Here is a 15,861-nt window from a genome sequence, read left to right as displayed (position 1 = left end):
GCGTAATAACATAAATCTGCTTAGATGGTAAGCCATCCATAATATTCTTTGTCGTTCAACACATCTTATATTAGTTACATATTCATGTGACATGATCTTCTAACAATAGAATTACTACAGATTTATATATTTAGTGCCATCTCCCTTCAAATTAACAGTTGGAGAATTTCAATGCTAAATTTTCTATTGTTGATCCCACATTTATGCGCTCAAAACTATACACACATGTTCTGTACTATTTCTTCCTTTTTACTCTCCTTTTATCGAAATAGTGAGATCAAGCAAGAGAACAAAAGTGAACAAGGATATCAAGCAATATAAGGAGGACATGGAGGTTAGACTACTATCTCGAGAAAGGCCTCAATTCCGATGTCAGGGCATGGAGGGAGGTATTAGGTACTGCCATTTGATCCAAACAAGAAGGTTGCAAAGCCACGCTGAGGCGACTTAAAGTCCCAGGTGCCTCTGAAATTGAAGAGGTAGTTGCAGCAATATGTTTATTCGCAAAATCACAGTGGTCTAAGTTTAGAAATTGAAATAGTAGCATCTGTCAACATTGAACAACAGATTAGCTCTATGCAATGTTCTCTATTACTTCTTATTTTTTTACATTAGCCTTCTTGGTACTGCCCTGAGTCACCGATTTACACGGTCCTGCTCCCGTGGGTGCTACTATAGCCATATAGGGAGACTATGGCGAGATGAGCCAGCAACTGATTTGTACAGTATTGCGTGCATACATACACATGGCCTGTGGGGCAGTGTAGCAACAAGAGCCTCCCTATAGGACCGGGGCTATTTGTCAAGCATACCTTGTGATGGAAGTGCGTTCATTTTTTTATGTTATTTTTTCGGGAAGGCAGTAGCAGCTCTTACATCGATACAATTAAACAACACTTCCTATTTCCTTCACTATATGTGGATGCCAATTAGTTTTGGTTTAATTCAATCTTCATAAAGTTTGACCAACTATATACATAAAAGAGGTAATAACACCAGATATACAATAACTTATGCAGTGCGTTCAAGTTGGTACAACAACTTAAAAGTTAGGGTGAATCGACCCACTAACTTGTGAGGAAGTGCAAAATTGGTCATAATCACCCGGTCCTAATTCGCGGCACTTATGCTTTTGTGAAACTTCACGAATGGACAGCTGAAGCAAAAGAAACTTTGGCTGTTATTAGTTTGAAGTAGAAGCTTAAGGTCAGCATAACGAGAAGATTTTATTCCCATCTATTTCTATGGCCTTTAATATTTATTTAGTTGCCATATATGAGATTTTTAGTTTCTTCAATCCAATTTTCAAGAAATACCAGATAAGTGTGTGACTTGTGATGCACCAAGTAAACCCGAGTTTATGTTAGTGTAGAATCTACAATATGCCTATTGATACCTGCCTATGCGGTGCTTTGTCAGCATTTTTTTTTATGATGGACAAATCTGGCCTTATGCTTCTCTTTTTGACGCAAACACATAAGATCAGTTTTCACGAACTTCGTTAAGTTATCTGATTGGAATTTTCAGGAACCAATGCAGAGTTTATATGAACTTTTGCAAGTTATCTAATTCGAATTGTTAGGAGCTACATGGTCTATTTATTTGCGATTACCCCGGTTATACTTACCTTCACGAAGATTCATAGGGAATCATTTGCACAATTAGCCAATCAAGAATTTGTGCACTTTAACGGTTGAACATGCATATTGGACTATGCAACAATCCAATTTTGTATTTTTCTATTTTGAACATCCACAAAAAAAGTCATCAAAATTCTGAGGGTTTTCATGTTAGATGGAAATGCTTCGTTCAGTTTGTAGACACGTACGGTCTTACCATTCCAGCCACGTTGTGTTAGAACGAAATACAGGCGGCACGGCGAAGCGCGCTTTTTACCTAGTACTATAGACGGGCTCTCATGCATGCACCTTAGTATAAGTGTCATCTGTATTCTTGTGTAGAATTGTACATTCCAAAGCACCGACGTGATTCGTGACCTACCGGCCAAGTTTTCATCGTCGGTTCCTCCTCATGATTCACGCTACAGAATACACGGATCATGTGATTAACTTTGAATTTCTGTAACTTAGTCTGTAACGTAATGGCGCACGCAGGGATGCATGAATCGCGACGTTGTTTTAGTGGTGGATGCTTGACCGGTAGGCCATGCCGCCGTTAGAATTGTATTTCCGGCCAAAGCACTATGACTGTTAAGTGTAGTAGATATTTTCAAGGAGCCTATAATTGATTCAGACATGTGACTCGAAAACACTCGTATATGATTTCTTAGGTGAGTGGTGTTTTTTTTTGCGAAACAGTAGAGTTGTATACACTCACACAAACGTACATATACTCACCTCTATTAAGGTACACAGACACATACCTCTATAAGCACCTCCGAGAGACATAATTCAAGAAACTGATTCGACGTGGCTTGAGATTGACGAAGGTTCATATCGGATTTAGTCGCGCATCCCGATGCCTCCCATTTTCAGTGGGTAAGTACTTACGGGGCATGTTCATTTGAACACCCGGTAAGCGGTACAACATGCTTAAGCTACAATTGACAAACAATTGCAGTTTTTGAAGGAAGTTTTGACAAGAAGCTACCGAGTCAGTCAAAATGGAGTAATTTGAAAGCGTGTACATGCATGCGGCGTGAAGGTCCCCTCTTTTGTAGCCAACGATTGGTACAACTATCCAAGTTCAATCAGACGTTATTATGATGGGGGAGAAGTACATAATTTTAGCTACCATATCAAATTCTCAAACTATCTACTTATGAACATGGTCTACACAATGTCCAATGCGGGTTTACATCACTAAAGCTTAAAAGCGGGGATTTGTACTCCCATGTGAGATATTGTTGGGAAACTATGTGGGGTGGGGTATTCAGTACACAAGGATAGGTAGATAAAAACATGCTCACCACTCTTTGTCGTCTTCTTTTTGGGGACAATACCTACGACGTACCGGCGATAAAGTCTAGTAGGACAACTGGCCCCTAAGACTAGCCATTATCATTGTTTGCAATACTTGAGTAAGTTAGACGATATTGTTTAGGGATCATCAATGTTTTCAAGGCTAACCGAGTGGTAAGTTGTTATGAGCATATATACATTTTTTGAACGAGAGTTTATGAACATATGGCAAAAGCTATCCAAAGACCGGCGGTAATTTGATTAACAACGGGACCGATGCCGACCAAGTCCCGACGTCGTTTTTTAGGTGAGCATTGATTCCTTACAGAAATAAGGCCCAACAATTAGGACGTACTAGAAAACATATTTACAAACTTAGTTGGTAAAGGTACAAAAAGGCTATATGATCAATCGAAGGGAGTAGTGCATGTACTGAAGTCGAGTGAGCGGAGGATAAAAAACAATCTGAGATGACAATAGGTTGTGGGACGAGCAACCAAGGAAAAAAACATGTACTTTTGCTCGGCGTGAGCCTTCCAAGCTTCCACACCAACTCGTGATTTATCAATGGCTGATTTCTCGAACTTGCAACAAAAAGGTGAACATTTATATTCTCGGCTTTGATACATCAATGGCATCAAACACAACCTAGAAGCGATGTCTTCTATAAAACAAACAAATAGAAAATGGAATTCGTGAATGAACATTGTCTACATACATCAAAAGAAGTTGCGAGTGAACCATCCCAAAACCTACCTAAACGGCCAAGATTTAAGAACCCAAAAAAGACGGCTGATGTGTGTCTGACTGAATATGCCGGTCTTGTCACGTTTCTAGGGACTGAAAGATGCTCACCACAACACAAACACAAAAGAAAGTTTATGATCACTAGCATGCTTGCGAGGTGAAATAAGCTTCAAGTGCACATCCCGACGAATCTCATTCTCACTAGGCAAGTACTCTAGGAGCATGCATGCTCCCATTTAAGTATTCTTTGTGCTTACACACTGGTCAGCTCGATCATCAGGATGGGGCAATGTGTTTAAGCTACAACCGGCAAATATTTCTAATTGTTGAAGGAAGTTATGGTAGCAAATTGTTCAATTAGGAAAAGTGCACTAGTATGAAAATATAGACGTGCAATGTGAAGGCCGCCTCTTTTCTAGTCAGTGTTCACAACAACTTGCTCGTGATGGGGAGTAGGCCAGTTTACCTACCATACAAAACCCGCACACCGTCAAGTTATAACTAGTCTACACAATAATGTATGCGGGTTCATATGTCAGTATACGTGAACGTCGAAAACCTAAAAGTGTGGATATGTACTCACATACATGTTAAATCATGCATTTTGGTGCACCATGATTGTGTTTATCAAGTAAGAACCTACCATTTGATTTACACATGTGGAGCATCATAAGTTGTCTCAGATCATCTGATGGAAACAGATCGGCGCAATAACCACAAGTGCACACGGTCAAAACGACTGCATATAGTACTTTCCGTGTGAAAGGGACCATGAGAAATGTGTGCGATATCTCCATCATTACGCATCAATGAGAAGAAAACTATTGTATGCGATGTGAGTATTGGATTAGAAAACACCAACATCCCCCGCAAAAAACACCAATACCGTTTGTAGTTAGCAGCAAAATTTCTGTCATTTTATTAGATTAATTAGAAAAAGGTGTAATAGGGACAGTTAGGTGGTAAGACTAGCCAATATTATAATTTAAAATAACAATAAAAGTTGAATGGTATTTTTGGGCATCATCAAATGTTATGAAGAATAATTGGGCCATAAGTTGTTATAGGCATAAGATAAAAGCTCATCCAAAGCCTGACGAAATTTAGCTTAAAACAAAACTAAGATGAGTCCCATGATTTTAGATTGAGCGTTGATTCCATCCCAAAATAGAGTAGAAAATAGACATGTGAGAACTTAGTTAACAAAGCTACAAGACAATGGTGATATAATCAACCGAGACTCATTGAGCATGCACATGTGATTGCAAGTCAAGCTTGGAGGATTGAATGATTTGAAGTGACAAAAGAATAGAACGTCGTATGAGCAACAAAGAGAACAATATATTATTTTGTTTATCGTAGATCTCCAACACTACCTCATGGTCGTTTGACGAAGTTTTTTCAACTTAAATGGAAAAATGGTTGACACACCTTGCTCTTTTTAAATACATTGATAGGATAAAACACAAAAATAGGAGGTCGTATTCACGCCATAAATATGCAACATAATGAAAATTGGCCATCACCCCATCAAGAGAAGCTTGTATGGAACCATCCCAAAATCACCCTATATGTTCAAGATTTCAAAATGGAAATTAAATATGGCATTGAGTTGGACATAGGTCAGAGGCTTTTGGCGGCCACCACCTTTACCTGGCCGGCTGGCCCCATCGGCTTACCTTCCGCTCCTCTTATACCCTTCTATCTAAATCGGTGAATCTGTTACAACCACTACATGACCCACCACCAAAACATCAACATGTGGGCCCAGAGTACTGACTCCCCACCTTTAAGAACCTCATTAGCCAATTAGCCTACCTTGCTCGCCCTCACAGACAGATAGGCCCAGTAGGATGGACTCGCTTCACTAGTGAACCATGTGGTAAGTTGTCTTGCCCTCCTCTACAGCCCATGCAATTTCTTCCACCTCCGGCGCATCCTCGTTGCTTCGCTTCTCCCCATCAGCCTCCCCGACCCCGCCACCGCTCTCATTGGTCAATGTAGAAGTGCCAGATCCATTACACTGCCTCATTGGGCCTCCAATACAAATAGGGGCATCTCAGTCATCCCCACCGCGAGGAGGCCTTGGAGGCCATCACGTGGGTGGGTCTTGGCAGTAAGGTGGAAAATGGACAAGCTCGTGAGCTCCTCAACGGTGGCCACCATGGCTGGGCCGCGGTCAGAGACAGAGCAAGAGGGACTATGGAGCAAGATGGAAGAGCACTAACATGCTAATTTACGGGAGAGAGAGTGAGTTGGATTTGGTAAAGGTGTAGCAAGCTTGGCAACCTTTCCTGGACCGGCAAGTCCACCGCGATTCATCATCAATCTCCTTGTGTATAGAAAAATATATTAGAGGAGGGGAAGACAATGACTATCTGGTGTGGCCTAAAGGGCACAACTAGGTTCAGGAATGACAATGGGCTTGTTTGGTTAGCTCTAACAATGTGGGATTTAAATTTGTCTACCGGAAATCGCTTGCAACCCCAAATCTACCACATTATCAAGGGTGTAAAATACACATAAATTTTTTACGCGTGTAAAACATTTACTCCCTTTAACCATATTTACCGAACGTATTAATCTTGTATGCGAACTACAAATGCACAAATGATACATAAATCCATGTTTTTTCTTTCATTTTGTTGAGATACATATCTTGTATATATCTGGATGTGTATCATCTGTAGTTATTGTATAGCGATACATATCCTTGTATTTACTATTGGGTCCGCCTCCTTCCTTGTATAGTCGAGGACGTGGCCTATATATGTACCACCATATGCATCCGATCAATACATCGAGCATTGCATCTCCTTCTACATGGTATCAGACACCTCCTAGATCCTAAACCCTAGCCGCGCGCCGCCTCTCCTCCCCATGCGCCGCACCCCCCCTCCCCCAACCCCTAAACCCTAGCAGCGCCGCCTCTCCTCCCTCTCCAGCCGCGCGCCGCCTCCCCTTCCTCATCATGTCAACCCCTAGCTCCAACCCCTTCGCCGACTCCTCCATCCCCGACCCCGGCCAGCTCCGCGCCGTCGCCATCACCGACCATGTCCCCGTCAAGCTGTCCACCTCCGCCGCCAACTACCTCGCCTGGAAGACGTACTTCTACCTCCTCTTCCGCGAGTACAACCTGCGCGATCACATCGACGGCACCGCCGACCTCCTCGCCTGCGACTCCGGCCGGCTGGCCATCGACGCCACCATCATCCGCTGGCTCTTCCTCACCGTCTCGCCGGACATCTTCAAGACCATCGTTCGGGAAGGCGATGATGCCCGCACGGTGTGGGGAAAGATCAACGGCCTCTTCACCAATAACAAGCTCCAACGTGTTGTCTTTTTGCAGCAGGAATTCTTCGGCACACCCCAGGGTGATCAAACCTTGGACGCCTACTGCCTGCGCCTCAAGGCAATCTCCGACGAGCTCCAGGACCTTGGGTTCCGGATTGGCGACGAGCTCCTCCTCTCCACCCTCACCGCCGGCCTCAGCGAGGACCTCGGCAACGCCGCCTCCAACCTCACCCTCATGACCAACCCTACGTTCGAGCGGGCGGTCGACTACCTCCCGGCCGGAGGAACGCCGGCTGAAGGGTGTGCGCACCCGGGCGGTTCACACCGCTCCGTGGGCAAGCGGCAACAGCGTTCTTCCTCATGGCGGAGGAGCTCCACCGGCGCCCACCCCCGCCCCTCCACACTCGCGCCTCGGCCGCAACGAGCACCAAGGAGGAGGGGGCGGTGGCCGCGGCCGTCGCCGTGGCCGTGGTGGTGGCCGTGGCGGTGGCCACAACGGCGGCCACCGGCATCGTCGGTCCGCGCCCGGGTACTCACACCCCACTCCGCCGTGGGCGGGCGGACACAACCCACGGACGGGGGTCGTGCACGCCTACACCATGCCCGTTCCGCGCCCCCCGTCCCCGGCACCGTCGGCCCCCGTCCGCCGACGCACCGAGGCCTTCCTCGCCGCGCCACCGCAGGCTCCCGCCGGCCTGCCCTACGCTCCCGTCTACGGCGGCATGATGCCGCAGGCCCCGACGGCCCACTGGGACCCCGCGCTGTACACCGCCCTTCAGCACGCCCCCTCGTCGGGCGCTTACCCTGGCGGTGGAGACTGGTTCATGGACACCGGAGCCTCCGCACACATGGCTGCTCACCCGGGTAACCTTTCCACTTCATCTCCGACATCCACTTCCTCTCGCATCATCGTCGGTAACGGTGCTGGTCTTCCCATCTCTCATATTGGCTCCACTCCTTTTCCTTCTAATTCCACACCATTGTCTCTTAATAATGTCTTAGTTTCACCACATCTTGTTCAGAATTTAGTTTCCGTCAAAACTCTTTCTCGCGATAACTGCGTAATCGTGGAATTTGACGAGTTTGGTTTTTCTGTAAAGGACGCCCGTACCCGGATGGTTTTGCACCGCCGTGAGAGTCCCGGCGACCTGTACCCCGTTCAGCCGTCTCCCTCCACTCACGCTGCACCTCGGGCGCTCTCTGCCGGCGTCGACCTTTGGCACGCTCGTCTTGGCCATCCCAGCTCCACCTCGCTCCGCCAAATAATGAGAGGCTTTTCTTTTTCATGTAATAAAATGGCGGCTCACTCATGTGACGCTCTGCCGGCTAGGCAAACATGTTCGGCTTCCTTTTAGTACTTCATCCACGAGTTGCATCTCTTCCTTTTCAATTACTTCATAGTGATGTATGGACGTCCCCTATACCGAGTCATTCTGGTTTTCTTTATTATCTTGTTATTCTCGATGATTTTTCTCACTTTGTCCGGACTTTTCCTCTTCGTAAGAAATCCGATGTTGCTTCAACACTCACCGCCTTTTATTCTTATGTGTCTACACAGTTCGGTCGTCCCATCCTCGCCCTCCAAACCGACAACGGCAAGGAGTTCGACAACACCACCATCCGCACCCTCCTCTCCACCCACGGCACCATCTTCCGCCTAACTTTCCCATACACCTCCCAGCAGAACGGCCGCGCCGAGCGCGTCCTACGCACCCTTAATGACTGCGTCCGTACCCTCTTGTTCCACGCCCACATGCCCCCTCGGTTCTGGCCGGACGCCCTCTCTACCGCCACCCTCCTAATCAACCTACGCCCGTGCCGCCCTCGCTGGAATTACACACCACATAACCTCCTGTTTGGCTCACCCCCCTCATACGACGGTCTCCGCATTTTTGGTTGTCGTTGTTTCCCTAGCACCGCTGCCACCACCCCTCATAAACTCGCACCTCGCTCCATTCCGTGTGTTTTTCTCGGTTACCCGGCTAACACCAAAGGCTACCGTTGCTATGATCCGGTCTCTCACCGCGTCATCACATCCCGGCACGTGTACTTTGATGAGCACCTGTTTTCCCTTTGCACAGGAACATGTGAGGACTTCTCCTCCCGCGACTGACAGTCCGCGGCGTCGCGGCCCTACCTTGGTGGAGGTCCCTGGCTCGGTAGCGCCTCCGCGCGCTCCCTCTACTACAGCTGCGACGCCTTCCGTGACGCCCTCGAGCCCTGCCTCGGGCTCACACGTGGCGCCCTCGAGCCCCGCCTCGGGCGCCGCCGCCCGCCCCGGACACCGCCCGCGTCGCCCTCGAGCACCGCCTCGGGCACCGCCGTGTCATCCGCGCCCTCGACCGCGTCGCCCTCGAGCCCCGGCTCGGGCGATGCTTCGCCTTCGGCCCCGCCTCCGCCTCCTCCGCCGCCGGCGACGGGCCCCCTCACGCGCGCCCGTGCGGGGATTCGCGTCCCGAGCACGCGGTACCCCTCGGACGAGTACGTACTGCACCGCGTCGACTTCCGCGGCTTCACCAGCCACGCCGTCGCCTATGCCCACCTCTGCCCGGGCTGCTCTCCGCGACCCGCGAGTGGTTTGCGGCCATGCATGATGAGTTCGACGCCCGCAGCGGAACCGGACATGGACGCTTGTTCCCCGCCCCCTCACGCCAACGTCATCACCGGGAAGTGGGTCTTCAAGCACAAGTTCCACTCGGACGGTACCCTCGACCGCCACAAGGCGCGGTGGGTGGTTCGTGGTTTTCGCCAGCGCGCCGGCGTCGACTTCACCGACACCTTCGCCCCGGTTGTCAAGCCCGGGACGATCCGCACCGTTCTTCAGCTCGCGGTCTCCCGTGCATGGCCCGTGCATCAGATGGACGTCTCCAACGCCTTTCTTCATGGTCATCTCGAGGAGCAGGTCTTCGCCGCAGCAGCCCACCGGGTTTGTCGACAGCGCCCACCCCGACCATGTGTGCCTGCTCTCGCGCTCGTTATACGGGCTCAAGCAGAGCCCCACGCGCACGGTACCGGCGCATCGCAGCGTTTCTTCACCAACTCGGCTTCCGCTCCACCCGCTCCGATGCATCGCTGTTCGTGTACAACAACGGCGCCACCACCGCGTACCTGCTGCTCTACGTCGACGACATCATCTTAACGGCCAGCTCCACGGACCTACTCGCGCCAGCTCACCGACCGTCTTCGCGCTGAGTTTTCCCTCAAGGACTTGGGGCCTCCGCACTACTTCCTCGGCATCGAGGTCGGCCGTCGCACCGACGGCTTCTTCCTCCATCGGCGCAAGTACGCCCATGAGCTCTCGGACCGCGCCGGTATGCTTAATTGCAAACCCGCGGCCACGCCTGTCGACAAGAAGTCCAAGCTCTCCGCCACAGACGGTTCCTTAGCCACGGACGCGTCCTCTTACCGCTCCATCGTCGGTGCCCTGCAGTACCTCACCCTGACTCGCCCCGAGCTGCAGTATGCTGTTCAGCAGGTGTGCCTTCACATGCACGCTCCGCGGGATCCTCATTGGGCTGCGGTCAAGCGGATCCTCCGCTACATTCGTGGTACCATGGACTTCGGTCTCTCTCTCCACGCCTCCACCGCCACGGACATCGCCGCCTACTCGGACGCCGATTGGGCAGGCTGCCCCGACACGCGTCGCTCCACGTCTGGCTACTGCGTCTACTTCGGCCCTTCGCTCATCTCCTGGTCGTCTAAGCGACAGCCCACGGTATCTCGCTCCAGCGCCGAAGCGGAGTACCGGGCTGTTGCTAACGCGGTTGCTGAGGTCTCCTGGCTGCGGCAACTCCTCGTTGAGCTCTCATGTCCCGTCGCCAAAGCCACCGTGGTCTACTGCGACAATGTCTCCGCCGTCTACCTCTCCGCCAACCCGGTTCACCATCGCCGCACCAAGCATATTGAGCTGGACATCCACTTTGTTCGGGAACAGGTGGCGCTTGGACACATTCGAGTACTTAATGTGCCCACCTCCCAACAATTTGCGGATATCATGACGAAGGGTCTCCCTACAGCATCTTTTGAGGAGTTCCGGTCCGAGTCTATGCGTTCGACCAGGTGACGCTTCGACTGCGGGGGTGTTGAGATACATATCTTGTATATCCGGATGTGTATCATCTGTAGTTATTGTATAGCGATACATATCCTTGTATTTACTATTGGGCCCGCCTCCTTCCTTGTATAGTCGAGGACGTGGCCTATATATGTACCGCCATATGCATCCGATCAATACATCGAGCATTGCATCTCCTTCTACACATTTAACCGAGCAAAATGAGATGATCGGATCAATTATATTATACATACGACAATCATGATACATAGAAAATAGGGAGATGTGCTAGAAAATTGTCACATAAACAAAAAAAAAAACACATCTGTCATTGATCTGATGGATCAACTCTTGATTAGTGTGTGGATAACCGTACGTAAAGAGACTGTATCCAACTATCTGTTAGATCTTCATAGTCATACACAAGCAGATCATATGTGTTAGATGTTTATGATTGTATCTAAACAAATAATAATAACAGTTAGTGAACATTGAACCAAATGGTTGACAGCCTGTTGGTCATTGATTTGTTAAGATTTTTATTTTCTGTATAAAAGATGCATTCAATTGTATATGAAAGCATGATTTATGCGCAAGTCTATCTTTTGTTTTAAAATGCAAGGAGTATATGAAGCAACATACGAGATTACTCTGTATGAATAGGTCCAATATCAGTGTATTTGTTTGTAAAAACTATGTTTCATCTATGTTTGCTATTTCTTAATAACATAACCATATATTCAAGTACAATATAAAAGGATAAAATTTGTATTTCTATGAATGTATCCATCTAAAGCATAACATATTTCGTAATAAAGAGGAAAATAAATGAAAAATAGCTAGATAGGATATAAATAAACTACTAAAACTTTTGCCACACTAAACAATCTCAAATTTGTATTAGAATATAATGCAATTCTAACTATAGAATTTCTCGAAAACATTTATATATAATTTCTTAGCCAAGCGGTGCTGGTTGGTGCACATAAGCTACATAGACTGCAACTAGCTAGCACATATTCCATTACTGAAGTCACAACTGTAGCCGGCTTGCGTGCTTGCCGTACCTGTATGTGTGGTCCTGGATGGATGACATAATAAATCAAGGAAAACTACAAATTTTCAGATGTGCAAAAGAAATTTCTAACCCTAGGAAGGAGGAGTTGAGGTGGTATCCTCCGAAACATCGCTCGTCGATGATAAATGTATAACTGTGGTGCATCCTTTTGTCAAGCTTCTGTTCCGAAAAATGGGAAGTGTAACAGGAAGAAATTGTGTGACCATCCATTTGTGCATGGGAGGTCACAACCACCCATTAATGCAAGTTTGAACATACCAACTTCAATGGCACATCCCGACGCCTCTCATTATCACCGGGTAAGTACTTCTGGAGAATGTTTATGTTTTAGAATTTTCCGTGTCTGAACACCCGACACAACATGTTTAAGCTACGATCGACAAGCAATTCTAGTTCTTGAAAGAAGTTTTGACTACAAGTTATTGAGTCAGGACAAAATGGAGTAATGTGAAAGCGTGCATGCATGAGTTGTGAAGGTCTTCTCTTTTGTAGCCAGCGACCGGTAGAGCTATCCAAGTTCACATCAACCGCTATTATGATGGGGGAGAAGTACATAACTTTACCTACCGTATCAAATTCTCACACTATCAACTTATCAACATGGTCTACACAATGTCGCATGCGGGCTCACATGCATGCACACTAAAGGTTAAAAGCCGGGATTTATACTCCCATGTCAAATCATGCACGTTGCACACATTAGAGGATCTATGTGCAAGTCAGAGGGGCCACTCCCTGAGAATTTGGGCTTTTTCTGATGAAATCATTTGCAGGGACTTTGATGAGAAGAAAATAGAGTTATTTGGCCCCAAGCTTTACATATTTCTCCCCCCTCCAATATTCTAGGCTAGCTCTGCCACTCGTTGCATAGATAAGCGTCTTTAAAAACCCGACCATTTATTTACACGTGTGGAGCATCAGAAATTGCCATGCTACATGATGGAAACCGATCAAAGTTCTTGTATAGTATCCACAATTGCGCACGATCAAAGTTTTTGGAACAACGGGACCTATGACTTAACGGCGATATGACAACTAGCCAGTAAGACTAGCCATTATCATTGCCTGCAATACTTGAATAAGTTAGACCACATTGTTTGGGAATCATAAGTTAGACGATCATCGGCTAACCGAGTGGTAGGTTGTTATGCATATTGCATATTTTTTGAACGAGAGAGTTTATGAGCACATGACACAAGCCTATCCAAAGAGCTGCATAAAATTTGCGTACGTCAATGACATCAAACACAACCTAGAGGGCATGTATTCTAAAAAACAAACAAATATAAAATGAAATCTGCAAATGAACATCGTCTACAATTCTACATCTACGTGAAAAGAAGGTGTGAGGGAAGGAACCATCCCAAAACCTACCTAAACGGCCAGGATTTAAGAACGGGAAAAAGGACGGCTGACGTTTGGCCGAAGGCGAATTGGCTACGAGTTGGACATAGCTTTTTTTTTTTTTGAGAATCGACAGCTCTTTATTGCTCGATTATAAAGTTTACAGGAATTGAAAGATTAATAGGAAGCTGTAAGAGCCAAACTTGACGACCGATTTCTCGGTTTACACTGCGAGCTAGTCGATGAGCTTTTCCATTGGAGCATCTCGATTCATGCCTGAACTGTGCCATCGTGAACAAACACGCCGTGTCCTTAATCTCCTGTGTGATCACTTCATAGGCCCGAAAATAAGGTTGCTTTAGATTGTTGACAACTTCCAGGCAATCTGTTGCCACACATATGTGCTGAATGTTCAAATCTTGTGCCAAATCAAGTGCTTCACGACAGGCTAATGCCTCTAGAGTAGCAGGTGAAAATGATCCTGCTAGAGTAAGAGCCGAAGCACAAAGATAAAACCCTCCGCATTGCGACAAACCACAACTAGTGCTCCACCATCTTCAGTTTTGGCCACTGCTGCGTCCGCATTGAGCTTCATGAGTCCCAGTGGTGGAGGCAACCACTTCGGCGATGCTGCTTGAAGCTTCTTCCTCTGCCCAGAAACAGGAGTATGTGCCAGTTCATCGAGAAATCTTCTAACAAACATGTAAGTGGACAGGGGGCTTTGATGATCCCATCATGGATCAGTCGACGTCGAGCGTACCAGATGGCCCCAAGGGTGACCACCATCTCTACAAAAGCCGCATGATCAAGTGACTCCATCATAGAGAATAACCACAACTTGGCGGAAGGCTCCGTTGTCATGCACATATGTTGAGTAGTGTCCTCATGCAACAATGCCCACACGCAACGCGAGATCGTACAATCAATCAAAGAGTGCTGCCACGAGTCTTCAGCTGCGAGTTGAACATAGCTTGGAGGCCTCTATCAGCCACCACTTTCACCCGGCCCGCCTTTTGCACCGCCTATGTGATCCTGTCCAAATCGTGGAATCTCGGCCAGCCACCGCCCGGACCCACCATCAGCTCACCGACATGTGAGCCCCACGGAACCCACTCGCCACTTGGACCACCGCAAAAGTCATTTCGTCCTGCCGCACGCGTCCTCACCGCTAGCTGGGGCCAGCACGGTGGGCCCACCTGGTCAGTGAGCCAGAAGGCGACCCGCGCGTGGCGGCTACGCTATCTCACGGGGAGGGACGTCACGCCGATGGCGCTCGCCTATACCATTCCCTTTTTCGCATCCGCCCTGCCTGAAAAGCCCGTCCTCCTCCCCCAACTCGCTCTGAAGCTTCTCTCCTCCGCCACCACACGCCGGGGAGCGGAACGGAGCGGGGGGAACCCGCAGGTGCGTGGTAGGAGGGATCTAGGGGTGCGGGCGGCGGCGGCGGAGATGTCGACGCCGGCGCGGAAGCGCCTGATGCGGGGCTTCAAGCGGCTGCAGACGGACCTGCCTGCCGGCATCAGCGGCGCGCTGCACGACAACAACATCATGCTCGGAACGCCGTCATATTCGGGTAACCAGCCGCGCCGCCGCTGCCCTTTTTGCGTCCCTAGGTTTTCGGAGCTTGGGGATCTCGTCGTACAATTTCCGTTAATATTATTATGGTGCTGATGTCGTTCGTTTATGTCGTTTCGTGCGAATTCTGTGCAGGCCGGATGACACGCCATGGGATGGAGGTGAGTGAGCCGGCGGATTTAGGGTTCAGTTTGTACATCATCTTATCGGTTGAATATTACTAGTGTCTGCTTGTTGCCACTTCTGTGATTTAGGAATCGGTAACCGTGTAGCTGGACCTATTTATAATCAGTAACAAACCGTGCGATAAATTGTCGTCTTCCTCGGATGATTCCCGGTGCCCAAGGTGTGATGTAAAAGCAATGACAAGCAGAATAATGCTGTTTTGTCCCCAAATAGCAACCTGCCTAACTAAGCCAACACGAAGCCAACAGTGATGGCATCTGTGATGCCTGTTGTGTAATTTTTTTTTAAAAACGAGGCAAAAGACTTGCCATTTTCATTAATAAAGAAGAAGTACAGAATTTGGCCAGTTTATTAACGGAAAACCGGCCGAAAACCGAAACAAGTGCCCCGACGACCGTCATGGAGCACGACCGCCGCGGGGGCACAGAGCCACTCGACAACCCACACAAGATACACAGGCCTCCGAAGCGAGAAGTCGTCGCGGTTGACCTTCAACGTCATCGTCATCACTCTTCGGCGACTCCGACTTCACCGAAGAACCAACCACCAAGACCTCGCCGAAGCGGCACCGTGAAGCTCAAGCCGGCAACCGCCAAACAAGCGACTCCTCGTGAAGCAACATGCAACTCCGACTCGATGACGAGCTGCGAAGGGCAACCGCC

At 48.3% G+C, this 15,861-nt stretch overlaps 1 pseudogene; it reads left to right on the top strand.

Moving 5' to 3' along the window:
* The first annotated feature begins 14,704 nt into the window (after positions 1 to 14,704).
* The window catches only part of LOC124697657, a 17,190-nt pseudogene continuing 16,033 nt past the window's right edge, over positions 14,705 to 15,861 (top strand).

Source organism: Lolium rigidum, chromosome 3 (assembly GCF_022539505.1).
Source record: "Lolium rigidum isolate FL_2022 chromosome 3, APGP_CSIRO_Lrig_0.1, whole genome shotgun sequence".
NCBI classification, from domain to species: Eukaryota; Viridiplantae; Streptophyta; class Magnoliopsida; order Poales; family Poaceae; genus Lolium; species Lolium rigidum.
Note: the sequence above shows the minus strand (reverse complement) of the source record. Positions and strands in the feature narration are given on the sequence as shown.